The sequence below is a fragment of the Tachysurus fulvidraco genome, chromosome 14 (genome assembly GCF_022655615.1).
Source record: "Tachysurus fulvidraco isolate hzauxx_2018 chromosome 14, HZAU_PFXX_2.0, whole genome shotgun sequence".
In the NCBI taxonomy this organism is placed as follows: Eukaryota; Metazoa; Chordata; class Actinopteri; order Siluriformes; family Bagridae; genus Tachysurus; species Tachysurus fulvidraco.
This window is the reverse complement of record NC_062531.1, coordinates 15836267-15849275: the sequence shown is the minus strand read 5'-3', so window position 1 is coordinate 15849275 and position 13009 is coordinate 15836267. Positions and strand designations below refer to the sequence as shown.

General features: G+C 38.1%; 1 pseudogene; it reads left to right on the top strand.

The window, feature by feature from the left end:
• The first annotated feature begins 6521 nt into the window (after nucleotides 1-6521).
• LOC125138509 lies at nucleotides 6522-12601 on the top strand (annotated as a pseudogene).
• Nucleotides 12602-13009: the final 408 nt, after the last annotated feature.

The window sequence follows — 13009 nt, the reverse complement described above, 5'->3', positions numbered from 1 at the left end:
AATGTGCTGAGTGTTTTGATTGTCACATGTCCATGTTGTGCAAATTTTTGATTTCGCTTGTTTTGGGGCGGGGCTACACGTGACGTCACGTGACATGACCAAACTACCCGTGGGGCAGTTCCCTCAATGTGCTGAGTGTTTTGATATGTCACATGTCCATGTTGTGCAAATTTATGATTTCGCTTGTTTTGGGGGCGGGGCTACACGTGACGTCACGTGACGTGACCAGAATATCCGTGGGGCAGTACCCCTCATTGTGCTGAGTGTTTTCATATGTCACATGTCCATGTTGTGCAAATTTTTTATTTGGCTTGTTTTGGGGGCGGGGCTACACGTGACGTCACGTGACTTGACCAGAATACCCATGGGGCAGTTCCCGTCACGTGACGTCACGTGACTTGACCAGAATACCCATGGGGCAATTCCCCTCATTGTGCCGAGTGTTTTGATATGTCACATGTCCATGTTGTGCAAATTTTTGATTTTGCTTGTTTTGGGGGCGTGGCTACATATGACATCACGTGACATGGCCATAATACCTGTGGGGCAGTTCCCCTCATTGTGCTGAGTGTTTTGATATGTCACACGTCCATTTTGTGCAAATTTTTGATTTCGCTTGTTTTGGGGGCGGGGCTACACGTGACGTCATGTGACGTGACCAGAATATCCGTGGGGCAGTTCCCCTCATGGTGCTGAGTGTTTTGATATGTCACATGTCCATGTTGTGCAAATTTTTTATTTGGCTTGTTTTGGGGGCGGGGCTACACGTGACGTCACGTGACTTGACCAGAATACCCATGGGGCAGTTCCCCTCATTGTGCCGAGTGTTTTGATATGTCACATGTCCATGTTGTGCAAATTTTAAATTTTGCTTGTTTTGGGGGCGTGGCTACATGTGACATCACGTGACGTGACCATAATACCCGTGGGGCAGTTCCCCTCATTGTGCTGCCTGTTTTGATATGTCACACCTCCATTTTGTGCAAATTTTTAATTACAAAGCCAACATAATAATAATAATAATAATAATAATAATAATAATAATAATAATAATAATAATAATAATAATAAGCTTATAACGGAAATCAGAATGTTGGCTTCTACAAAGCCAACATCATAATAATAACAATAATAATAATAATAATAATAATAATAATTATAATAATAATAATAAGCTTATAACGGAAATCAGAATATTGGCTTCTACAAAGCCAAGATAATAATAATAATAATAATAATAATAATAATAATAATAATAATAATAATAAGCTTATAACGGAAATCAGAATGTTGGCTTCTACAAAGCCAACATAATAATAATAATAATAATAATAATAATAATAATAATAAAAATAATAATAATAATAATAAGCTCATAACGGAAATCAGAATGTTGGCTTCTACAAAGCCAACATAATAATAATAATAATAATAATAATAATAATAATAATAATAATAATAATAATAATAATAATAAGCTTATAACGGAAATCAGAATGATTTTTGATTTCTCCCAGTTATTGGGGTTATTAATTGTGTATTAATTGATTTGTTGTTAGTAGTTATATAATCTGTTTTGTATTATTTTTGTTTGTTTATTAACTTTGGTGCAGGGTCATTGAAAAAAAAATATTGCAGTTATTGTGATTGTATGGTTGTATGCATGTGCTTCTTTTTTTTTTTAGTTGCAGTGGTCAGTGGGATGCCAGCCAGAAAATAGTAGATAGGAGGAGATAAGTAGTGGTTATTGTATGTTGACCCGATAAGTTGATGTAAGTCAACTGTGGAATTCTTATTAACAGTTATTTCTTATCTCCACCTCCCACTGGGGTTGGATAGAGGCTGATGCTAAGCGAGTGGCTGGCTGAGTCTTCGGCCTGGAGTTCCTCTCTCCTATCTTCATGCTGTTGAGCACCTATGGCATTTTCCAGTGTGTATTTGGTGTGTTCACTGGTGGTGTGCTATTTGAGACTTCTCACTCCCTCCTTTTAGAGCAGCCTTTAGCCATCGTGGTAAGTTCCAGCAAGTTCCCTGTATTGGAGATTAGTATGATAGCATGGAGTTGGGCTTTAGCCCACTGGTCTCTGTATGTATGTGAACAGAGTATGTTTTTTGATTATGATGATGTGCTTTTAATATTGCGGGAAACTTTGATGTATAAATAAAGGTTGTTTATTTTTGTTAATTCTGTCTACACCTGACCAGTGGGAACAAATTTGTGTTGCATATTTTAGATAAATTGGTTAATCTACAACTCAAAAGAATAAACTATTCTTATTCATAGTGGGTAATGTCATATTTATCATATTAAATATCGTACTGTTCCAATTAAATTAGACGCTGAAATCACGCTCTGGCCACATTTACATTTACAGCATTTGGCATGCGCCCTTATCCAGAGCGACGTCTCTATCATTGAATGTGTGAACTCTGGTTCACTAGGCTACACACTTAATATTCCATGAGCCTAAATCACCGTTTAAAGGTGTTTTTTTTTTTTTTTAGATACACAGAGAACAAACAGGGTGCTAGTTGAAGAGATTCAGTGCTAGTTGAAGAGATTCATGAATAAGTAGGTCTTCATTTTTGGCTTTGTAGGCAAGCATCAGTGTTTTGAATCTGATGCGTGCAACTCCCGGAACCCAGTGGAGGGATCGCAGCAGCAGGATGGTATACTAGAACTTTGGCTGGTTGAAAACAAGTCATGCAGCTGCATTTTGGATCATTTGCAGAGGACGAATTTACTTCATAGGTACACCTGCCAGCAGTGAATGTCAGCTAATAGAAGAAAAGCCATTAAAGACCTGCCCAAAGTCTTCTTTTGGAATTTCTTGCATTTCTTTCGGACTTGCATTACCCCAAATCAATGAAGAACACATTCCAATTCATCCAACAAGTTTTCCTTATGTTATTCCTTTAGTGTCCTAAAACCCAGGGTACAAACTTCTTATGTCCTATCTATGTCCTCCTTCATTTTAGCTAGCCTCTTCCTCTGAATGCTGTCCTGTCCTCTTTCCACCACCATGTTTCCTTAGCTTCTTTTCTCCTTCCAGTTAATACACCTTGCACTTTTTTACCTGTCTCCCTGATCATTTCTGCTGCAGTTTCCCTATCATCTGAAAGCTCTTTCTGACCAGCCAAAGGCAGTCTCAGCTTCTGTCTGAATTCCTCACTATATTCTTCCTTTTTAAACGTCCACCACATGATCTTGATCTTTCTTTTCTTTTCTTTCTGGCCAGCAGAGTATCTTACACATCACCATCTGATAGTGTCTGGCTACACTCTCTCCTACTGTACCTCCACTTTAAAGTGAATAATCTCTCTCAGATTGTCTCATCTACATATAATGTAGTCTACCTGCTAGTCTAACCCTACCTTCACTCTATGTTCATCTCATTTCTGGAATTTTTTTTTTAACTATGGCCATTTTCATCCTCTTAGCAAATTCCACCACCATCTGTCCTTCTAGGATCGTTTCCTTATCACCAAACCAGCCTGTCAACTCTTCATCACCTCTGTTCCCTTCACCAACATGTCCTTTGAAGTCTGATCTAATCATTACTCTCTCCCATCTGAGAATACTCTCTCTCACCTCATCTAATGCAGTACAGAATCTCTCCTTCTATTCTAACTCACAGCCTACTTTTGGAACATAGCTACTGATGACATTCAACCTTACCCCTGTAATTTCTAACTTCAAACTGATTACCCTGACACTCTTTTCATCACAAACTCATCCCTCAGGATCAATCCTCCCCATTTCTCGTCCTATCCACACCATATTAAGCAGTTTGTATCCCTCTCTAATACTACGTACTGTGCTCCCTTTCCACCTGGTCTCCTGCACACACAGTATGTCTACCTTCCTTCTCTCCATAATGTTCGCAAGCTCTCTACCTTTTCCTGTCATTCTACCAATGCTTAGAGTCCGTATTCTCAGACCTGTACTCCTGCCTTATTTTTCTTTCTCTGTCTATGAACCCTTCTCTCTCCTCTCCTTCCTCGACCAACAGAAGTACAATTTCTGCAGGCATCATGGAGGTCAACAGTCATTTTTTAGCCGAGCCTTGACCAATCCTGTATGGGATACCCACTGATGATTCACAGCCTCACGAGCCATCATTACAGTACTGAACAATTTTCTTACTAATTAGTTTTCTTAAAGACAGCTCTATTCACTCAAACTCAACTCAGTAATAGTTAACCATGAAAAAAAAATCACATCATGACAATGACCTATTACTGCATCAGGTTATTTTTTTTAGTAATTGGATTTTAAGCTTAAGTGAATTGTGGCCAAGGGACAAAATCACACTCTGTATGAAATCAAATGTGCTCTTCAGTGCTGCAGGATACTCTAGGTTTACAGTAGAGCATAAATTAGTCCAAAGAGCAAACACTTTGCTTTTGGAAGATTTTCCAAGTCTTCTACAACCACTGTACATTCCAAAATGATTGCTGTTGTTGTGGCATTAAAATGCAGGGAGTAGGGTACGGTTACAGAGTCCTCTGGTGTCAATGTCAGAATCGCAATTACAATGTTGGACATGTCTTCATTTCCATCACAGTCCTAAATTGGGCATGGTATATAACAAAAATGAGGTCAAAGTAAGCCACACAACGCTTTTGAGAGTGCATACATTACAATGAGAAATTAAAGTAATAACACTGTATTATGCGTAAATGCAAAGGCATTTTCAAAAACACAGCAGTGGATGCAGGGAGGAATACAGACATTTGAACCACTGCATAAAAAGACAATAAATAATCTTGAAGACCAGCTATACAAATTAAAACCTATTCCAAAACAGATAATTTATATTTGATATTTGAAAGGTTATCAAAACATCATTACAGAGAAGAATACAATCATCTTCAGAACACAAATGAAGATATCTTTGATGACAAGATGCTGTCAGTTTTCCTTCCATTGAATGCCTTTGTAACTACCACTTTGACGCTTTAAAATCTTCATAAAGAGATCGGAAAACTAATCCATATTAATTGAACGGTTTAGTTACAATTTTCTGAAGAAAATCGATTGCTTGTTATGGTCAGACAGATTTAATTTTGGCATATTCAGGTTAGGTTAAGCTGCTGCTTATGTTGATTGATCAATGTTTACATTCGAGTAAAGTTTAGATTAGTTTTACGATCTCTTTATGATGTTTTTGAAGCGTCAAAGTAGTAGTTACAAAAGCAGTCAATGGAAGGAAATCTGACAGCTGTCATCAAAGATCATCGTTATTTTTCATTTCAAAGATGAACAAAGGTCTTACTAACCCTTTAAATAAGAATCACATCACAGAAAAAACTACTTACAAGACATGTCTTGTAAAAATCGGTGGGGTCCTCTCCGAGGAGGAGTCGTAGGCCACGAAGAAAAGCTGTTTGTTTCGCATTGATGTTTGCATTGATGCAAAGTCATGAAAATTAACTATTATTAGTTAATAGTGCTCACAGACTAACAGAACACAACACAAGCAAACAACAACAGCAAAAGCAACAGTTGTTTTACTATCAAAAAGAATTATGTGACTGAGGAACTTACATAATTTTCAATATGGTTCAGAATCTTCTTACGTTTGGAGCCATTGTCTCCAAAATTAGCCCTGAAAAATATCGATGAAACATTGAGTGGATCTTCCAGTTCTGAAAAAAATCAGTTTGCAGGTTTTTTTTTGCATCTGTGCAGGGCTCCTCAAAACTGCAAAGTGGGCAGTGAAATATCAGTGATGTTAGCACATGTACTGGCATGGCTACTATGTGACTGATTTGAATGATTTTTGTTAAGTGCACTCTTAGTGCATTAAATGATTTAAATGAACACAGACAATCTGTGTACAGACATGGAATCGGACTGCTTCTGGTAAAGCTTCCATGTTTTAATCTGTCGTGTTTTAACAGCTGAGCCCTCCTTTCACAGGAAAACAAGCAGAACTTGCACTGCCACTGCATGAATTTATGTCCCCAAAATAAGAATACAAGAAAAGAAACGGTTAAAATAAAGTAATAATTGCTTGTTAATTAAGCTATCTTAATTCTTGCATTTCAATGTAATCGTCACATGCGCATGGAACGGTCAAGATAGGATGCTCCTTAATTGTAGGCCGCACAGGTTTTTACATTTCATTAATGATAAGCCATGAATTTACCGATTAAAATAGCTTACAAACTGTACATAAAACCAGTGTTCAGTAAAAAAGTTAGTAACTAACACCTGCACAGCAAAATTTGTAGTGTTATTTTGTGAATATTTGTGTTTATTCATTTAAATGGAACAGGAGCATATCTATGATGGGGAAAAGGGCACTGGATATTTAGAGCGGTGCCTCAAAACCATTTCCAGGACATCAGGAAAATGTCCAGTCAAGGAAACCTCAGTGCATCAAGCACAGGGACCAAAGCGCCGAAGATCAGCAACCACACTGCCTCAGCAGCTTGATGGAGATGCCTGCAGGGAGGCCATTTCATTTCTTGTTCACTCTCCTGATGAAGCAAGTGTATTTCAGAAGATGAAAATGACGTTTCAACACCATCCGGACCTAGTGCATGACCCACAAAGAAGCACAGATGTCTTCAAAACATTTCCACACTTTTTAGATGTCAATGGACTGGTGAGTTGTATATTTCTTTTATTAAAATGAAGTCTTTAATATCCAGTGTTTTGCTGGATGTTAGTCATGAAAACACCTAATCATTTATATTCCTGTCTTATTGACTGTAATCTTTTTTCCAAAATCTTTATTCTGATTTACACTGGTTTAATATAACACTGATAAAAACCATTAAGCGCACCATTAACATTGCACTGAGCCCTGCCATCATATATATGCTTGTGTGTATAATCAACAGGTGAATCAAGACTTCCTGCTGCTGTTTGGTGCTGAAACAGCCTCCAAGATGCTTGAGAAGTGGGACACCTCATTCAAGTCCAAGGTCATCAAAGAGGCCAAAAAACTGACTCAGACAACTGAGCTGTGCTGACTTCTAAAAGCTGCTGAGAAACTCGCAGAGAACGATGAAATGGGTAAGCTTACCCATTTCATCGTTCTCTACGAGTTTCTCACAGCATGCATGGTTCATAGTGTTGTGAAAGGAATATGATTTAGAAAGCACAATAAACTCCAGCAAGAATGCTTTTATGCTTTTAGTGGGGTTTAAACATAACACAATAGAATGCACAATATCAGACCTCACTTTGAAGCTGCAGCCGTGGTGTTATAATTTTTGGTGTGGCGGACCACCACGGCAGAATGAATATTGGAAACACTCGTTCATAATACAAATTAGTTGGCTAGTTTTATCTTTTCCTATTTTCCATAGACATTAATGCCTTGTTTTTCCTCCTGATAGACTGGGACAGTGACATCGCTTCTTTGCTGCTTCTTCTCTATCTCTTGCCACCCACAGCTGGATGGAAGAGGACCAAAATAAGTCCAAGTGATGCAGTGGACAAAATGATGCACTTTCATAAGGTACACTACTATGCCTCATTTGTAAATTCCATGAGATAATTTTTTAGTTATATGCACTTGCTAGATTTTCCTGTCTATATGTTGCTTTTAAGTGCGTTCCTTCTAAGGATGTGACGGTGAGGAAATTTTCCCACTGGTTTATAGATGTGTGACAACAACGGTAATACTGGTATCACCAGGGAGTGGAGCGGAGTTTTTCCCTCTTTTGCTCCTCGCTTTTAAATCGCTAACTTGAAAGTGAAAGTAAAATGAGCATGGCTGCACGGGCATTCATAACAGTGCCCATTTCTCTCACGTGTAAGCGTGAAGCTCAACTTTCATAAGAATGAAGAGCCGGATCTCATGAAAGTGCGTATCAATAGCACGATATTCTGTTTCTATGTGGCGTTCTATTGATACTCAGAAATCACGTTTCTTGCACTTCTGAATGCACGTCTGCTTATGCACTTCTGGTGTACATATAATACGTCCCTACCCCACACCCCTAACCATTGCGTATCATATGCATGCAAAAAGTAATTTCAGTGTATAGATAGCATGCCAAATACAAACATAAACTTGTGGTAAAGATATGCATTAGTAGGAGAACGTGTTGGAGCAAACTGAAAACGCTTGCTCTGCGCCAGTGGTCACGCACCGTTATGAATGGCAGTGACCATTTTACTTTCACTTTTAAATTAGCACCAATTAGGGGGTAGCAATTGCTTGAATGTTGGGTTAATTATTATTCTTAAAGTATAAAGACAAACTCGCTTACATATGCGCTTTAATGTTTCACTTTGAAACCAAATCTTCCACCATCGTCTTGTCAGACTGTGAGGTGAAATCTGACTCCTGCTGTTGATCTGTGCTGCGACTTACACTGCATGGAGCAGACACGTACAGTTTTTAATTGTAGTGTAAGTTCTAACTGAATTAAATGATTTTTATTACTATACAAAATCAAAACGACGATGGGGGCCGCGGTGGTCAAGTGCACGTAACCGTGTTGCGGCTGAACACCGGTAACACCGACAATCGCAGCAAGTCTAGTTCCTTTCAAATGAACGGGTATTACTGACCAGTATGTCCCAATTATTTGGGAGGAATGTTTTTTCCAGTGAAGCAAATTTCAAATCACAGGGGCAGTTTACAAAGTCTATTACATTAACATGGACCAACAAGTACCAGATTCCTTTGAAGGTGTACACATTTATAATTTTTTTTTCGTATTTTAGTCATGCTGCAGCATCAATGAATATGTGCAGGAAAGAGAGGGTAAACAACCATACATCCTTGCAGTTGGCCGAACCCAGAAGACGATTGATACCTTCTACATTGCCGTTGACAAACAGCTCATCCTCTGCCAAGCCACCAACTCATTGGGTGCTTTTGATGAACTGTTCAACAGTAGATTTTTCTGACTTTTTCTGACAGTTCTTCAGCCCTTCTTTTGTTGTGCAAACACCCCCATCATCTGTGAGGCCTGGGTCATTTGCATTTGTTCACTCAGAGTAGCTCAGATCCAAGGCAGGCCAAAACTGTGTGTGTGACATGGAAACATATATACAAGCCTATCTAGACATGGAAACCTTCACGACCTATCTAAACAAAATAGTCTGTTTTATTTATAAAAAAAATTGTGTGCTAAGGTTTGTCATTGCCATAGTACATCTGATATTTATATAACCCTTGTGCAGACCTGGGGTCTATTTGACTCATCTGGAAAGTTTAATGTGTCATAACTTGGGTTTCCTTCCACATATTTGCCTGAAATTTACCAGAATTGTTCCAAATTATGAACTTTGCATGTAAAATTAATTTTGTCTATTTTCGTTGAACTATGTGTTTGTAAAATAAATTCTTTCCTCCTCAAGTCCTCCCGAGTCAATTTGACCCGGCCACATTTAGTGGGGCAATAGGTCACACTTTTGCCCTTTTCAGCGCAATGAACATACAAACAGACACAAAAATGCACACATAAAATGTCCACTAACACATGCACCCAAAACACACTCATACACTACACACACACACACACACACACACACACACACACACACACACACACACACACACACACACACACACACACAAATTAGGCATTGCATTTCATTAGGCCTCCAGAAAAAAAAGCTACACATTTGTAAATATTTCACACTATTGATATGCCTTTGCCTAGCAGAGGGCAAAATATGTTCTACTGAAATGATGCTACACACACACACACACACACACACACACACACACACACACACACACACACACACACATTGTGTTTTCATATTCAAATCATATTTGTTTTCTCTCTCTTATTTATGAATTTAGTTGCTTCAGTCAGCTTTGACCTGGGGATGTTTGACATACACCAGCCAGTGATTATCCAAAATAATATTTAATAATTTCTGCTTATTTTACTTAAAAACATGTCATAATTTCATGAAGTTTATTGTTTATAAATTAAATATAATAAAAAGCATAAGAGGTGTAAAGGACGTTTTATTCACAACAAACTATGCCATGTTTTTGAGTGGTGTGTGTGTGTGTGTGTGTGTGTGTGTGTGTGTGTGTGTGTGTGTGTGTGTGTGTAGCCCGTTTTTGGGTGATCAGATGGCATCTGGTAGGTAAAATAGACGTAAGTGTAAAATGTTCACAAATGTAAGATGATCACACAGAATAGTGATCATTGTAGAATTTTTGATTTATAAGCATTCAAGTCAATTTGATCTGGAAAAAAACAGATTTTTTTATTTACTGACATTTAAAATGGTCAAAATGGTTTCAAAACAATCTCCTGGCTTTCAAAGAGATAATACCCCAAGATAGATTCATTTCAATTATGCAACACCTTCTAACAGACAAATTTGCTGCGGTCTCTGACATCTGGACATGCTTCAACAAGAACTGTGCTGAGAGTTTCACTCCAGGAGAAATGACCATAGATGAACAGCTGTTCCCTACCAAGGTTCATTGTCCATTCACACAATATATCGCAACCAAGCAAGAAAAATTTGGGATCAAGTTCTGGATGGCCATGGATTTGGAGACCAAATATGTCTGCAATGCATCTCCTTACTTGGGAAAGGACCCCAGTCTTCAGAAGGGAGTGAGGCTGGCAGAGAGTGTGGTCATAAATCTGATGGAGCCATTTTTGGATGATGGCAGAAATGTTTCTTTACTTCACTGTCACTGTTTATTCACAGTGAATAAAGTCCGGCGTGAACTTCAATTTGCTACTGCACTAAGCATTCCAATGTCCTCCTCTACCCACACAGTTCTGTCTTTTGCTGTCTGGCTCAGACAGGGCTTCCCAGTATCACAGTGCATCTTCTGTGGAGGCATGTTGGGTTCTTGTCCCATCTCAAAATTCACTTTTGGTGTTATAATTCATTGATGGCCAATGAAAATGAAATGACATCATTTTATTCTGTATGTGTACAAACATGTCAAAAGCCATGGACCATAACTTCACTCAGCTTATGACATTTGTCTACAAACATACATTGGAGACTGAAGTGTTAGCAAGTTTTCATTTTATTCATGTAATTGTATCAGCTACTTTTCATTCAGTTTTCACATATTTTTTTATAAATACAACAGACTATTTTGTATATATAGGCCGTGTAGGTTTCCATATCTGGATAGGCTTGTATAGATAGATATTCTGAAGGTTTCCATGTCACACACAGAGGTTTGGCCTGCCTTGAATCTGAGCTACTCTGAGTGAACAAATGCAAATGTGCCAGGCCTCACAGGTGATGGGGTGTTTGCACAACAAAAGCAGGAGAACAATAGAGCTGTAGGGGTGCTAGTAGGTGTGAGGTCCAGAGATTTTACGCAAATTTGCGTAGGGTTAGTAAATCTATCCCACTACGTGTTTAACTTGTCTTATGATGAGTCCCTGGTCCATTTCTACACTTTTCTGCAGACAGCAGTCTACAACATTGATGTTACCACAACAGATGAGTCTCCAAGAATTCGTGAGTTGCGGGCAAAACTTTTGAATGACATATGTTCAAATGTTTCATTTGTCAAGCATTGTATGTTACCAGCCAGGGCCTAATAACACTTTTGCGAATTGGCCACAGTTTCTATCCAGGCATCAAGTTTAAGTTAGTTTGTGCACAAGATCATTGTAGGTGTCAGTTTTCAACATTTTCAGGTTTAAAAAAACATTTAGTTAGTGTGCATGATAAGGGTTATTGTCAATGTGGTGATGCAGAAACCTCTACGAAATAGTACAGAAGTTGCAGGAACAAGTGTTGTGCAGCGCTGGGTATTTTGACAACAATGGATCTGGTCAAAGTATCACAGAAAACACAAAAGATATCTGTGCTACAATTATTGCCAAACTCCATGGTAGTGGTATGGCAAATAGTGTAGTTTCATCAATTGTTAGTGATTTGGAAGAACTTGCTGGTGGACTGAACTCCCAAGTAAAGCATGAAATACTGTCCGCTGTGCAAAAGATAACTCTGTAAGATCTACATTGGAAAAGGGTTTTGGAAATTTTGAAAACCCATTTGTGAGTTTTAATATTGAAACTAAAAGAATGTGGAGCCAGTGAAAAAAAATTAGGAGTTCGATTTGATACAAGGCGAAATAAAAATACAGGCACTTATGATCAGGTCCCAGTGAAACACACTTTTGTTTACATTCCAATTTTGGAAACCATTAAATTTATCTGCCGCTATTCTTATATTTGTGAACTACTTGCAAAACCATGTGTATCAAAAGACAGATATGAAGACTTTTGTGATGGAAGTTATTTTAAGTCAAATCCATTGTACTGAAAAACACAGACTTCTTTACAAATTCAGCTTTACTGTGATGACTTTGAGACTGCTAACCCACTGGGTTCAAAACGTGGTGTTCACAAAGTTGGTGCTCTCTATTTTGTCCTCCGAAATCTGCCTCCAACGTTAAACTCTGTATTGATGAACATTCATTTGGTTGCATTGTTTCACACGGAAGATGTGAAAAAATATGCCGTTGATCCTATTTTACAGTCTCTGATTGATGACATCAAAATATTGGAGAGTCATGGCATTTATGTGCCTTTCTCGTCTGAAAAGGTCTATAGCACTATATGTCAAATAACTGGGGACAACTTGGGGATAAAGAGAGATAAAGTTACTGTTTGAATATCTCTCTGAAAATGTTTTGTTAATACCTGGTCTTTTGTCATGAATCTATGTTTTTGACTATGGCAACTTGGAGCGAAAAAATCATCCGACAAGGGTCAACTTGGACAGTATAGGCAATAATATAGGACTCAACTGGGACTCTATAGGACTGTACATTTGAAGCATTTAATAATGGAACATCATGACTTGTTCAAACACTTGTATCCAGGTAGAAACCTGATTCCTAAACATCATTTTATGTTACATTACCCGTCTTGTATTTGAAAAATTGGACCATTAATACATATGTGTAGTATGAGATTTGAGGCAAAACACAAGGTTTTCAAAAGCACACTCAAAAACTTCAAGAACATCACAGTATCACTTGCCAAAAAACATCAAATGTCCATAGCATCCAATTGGGAA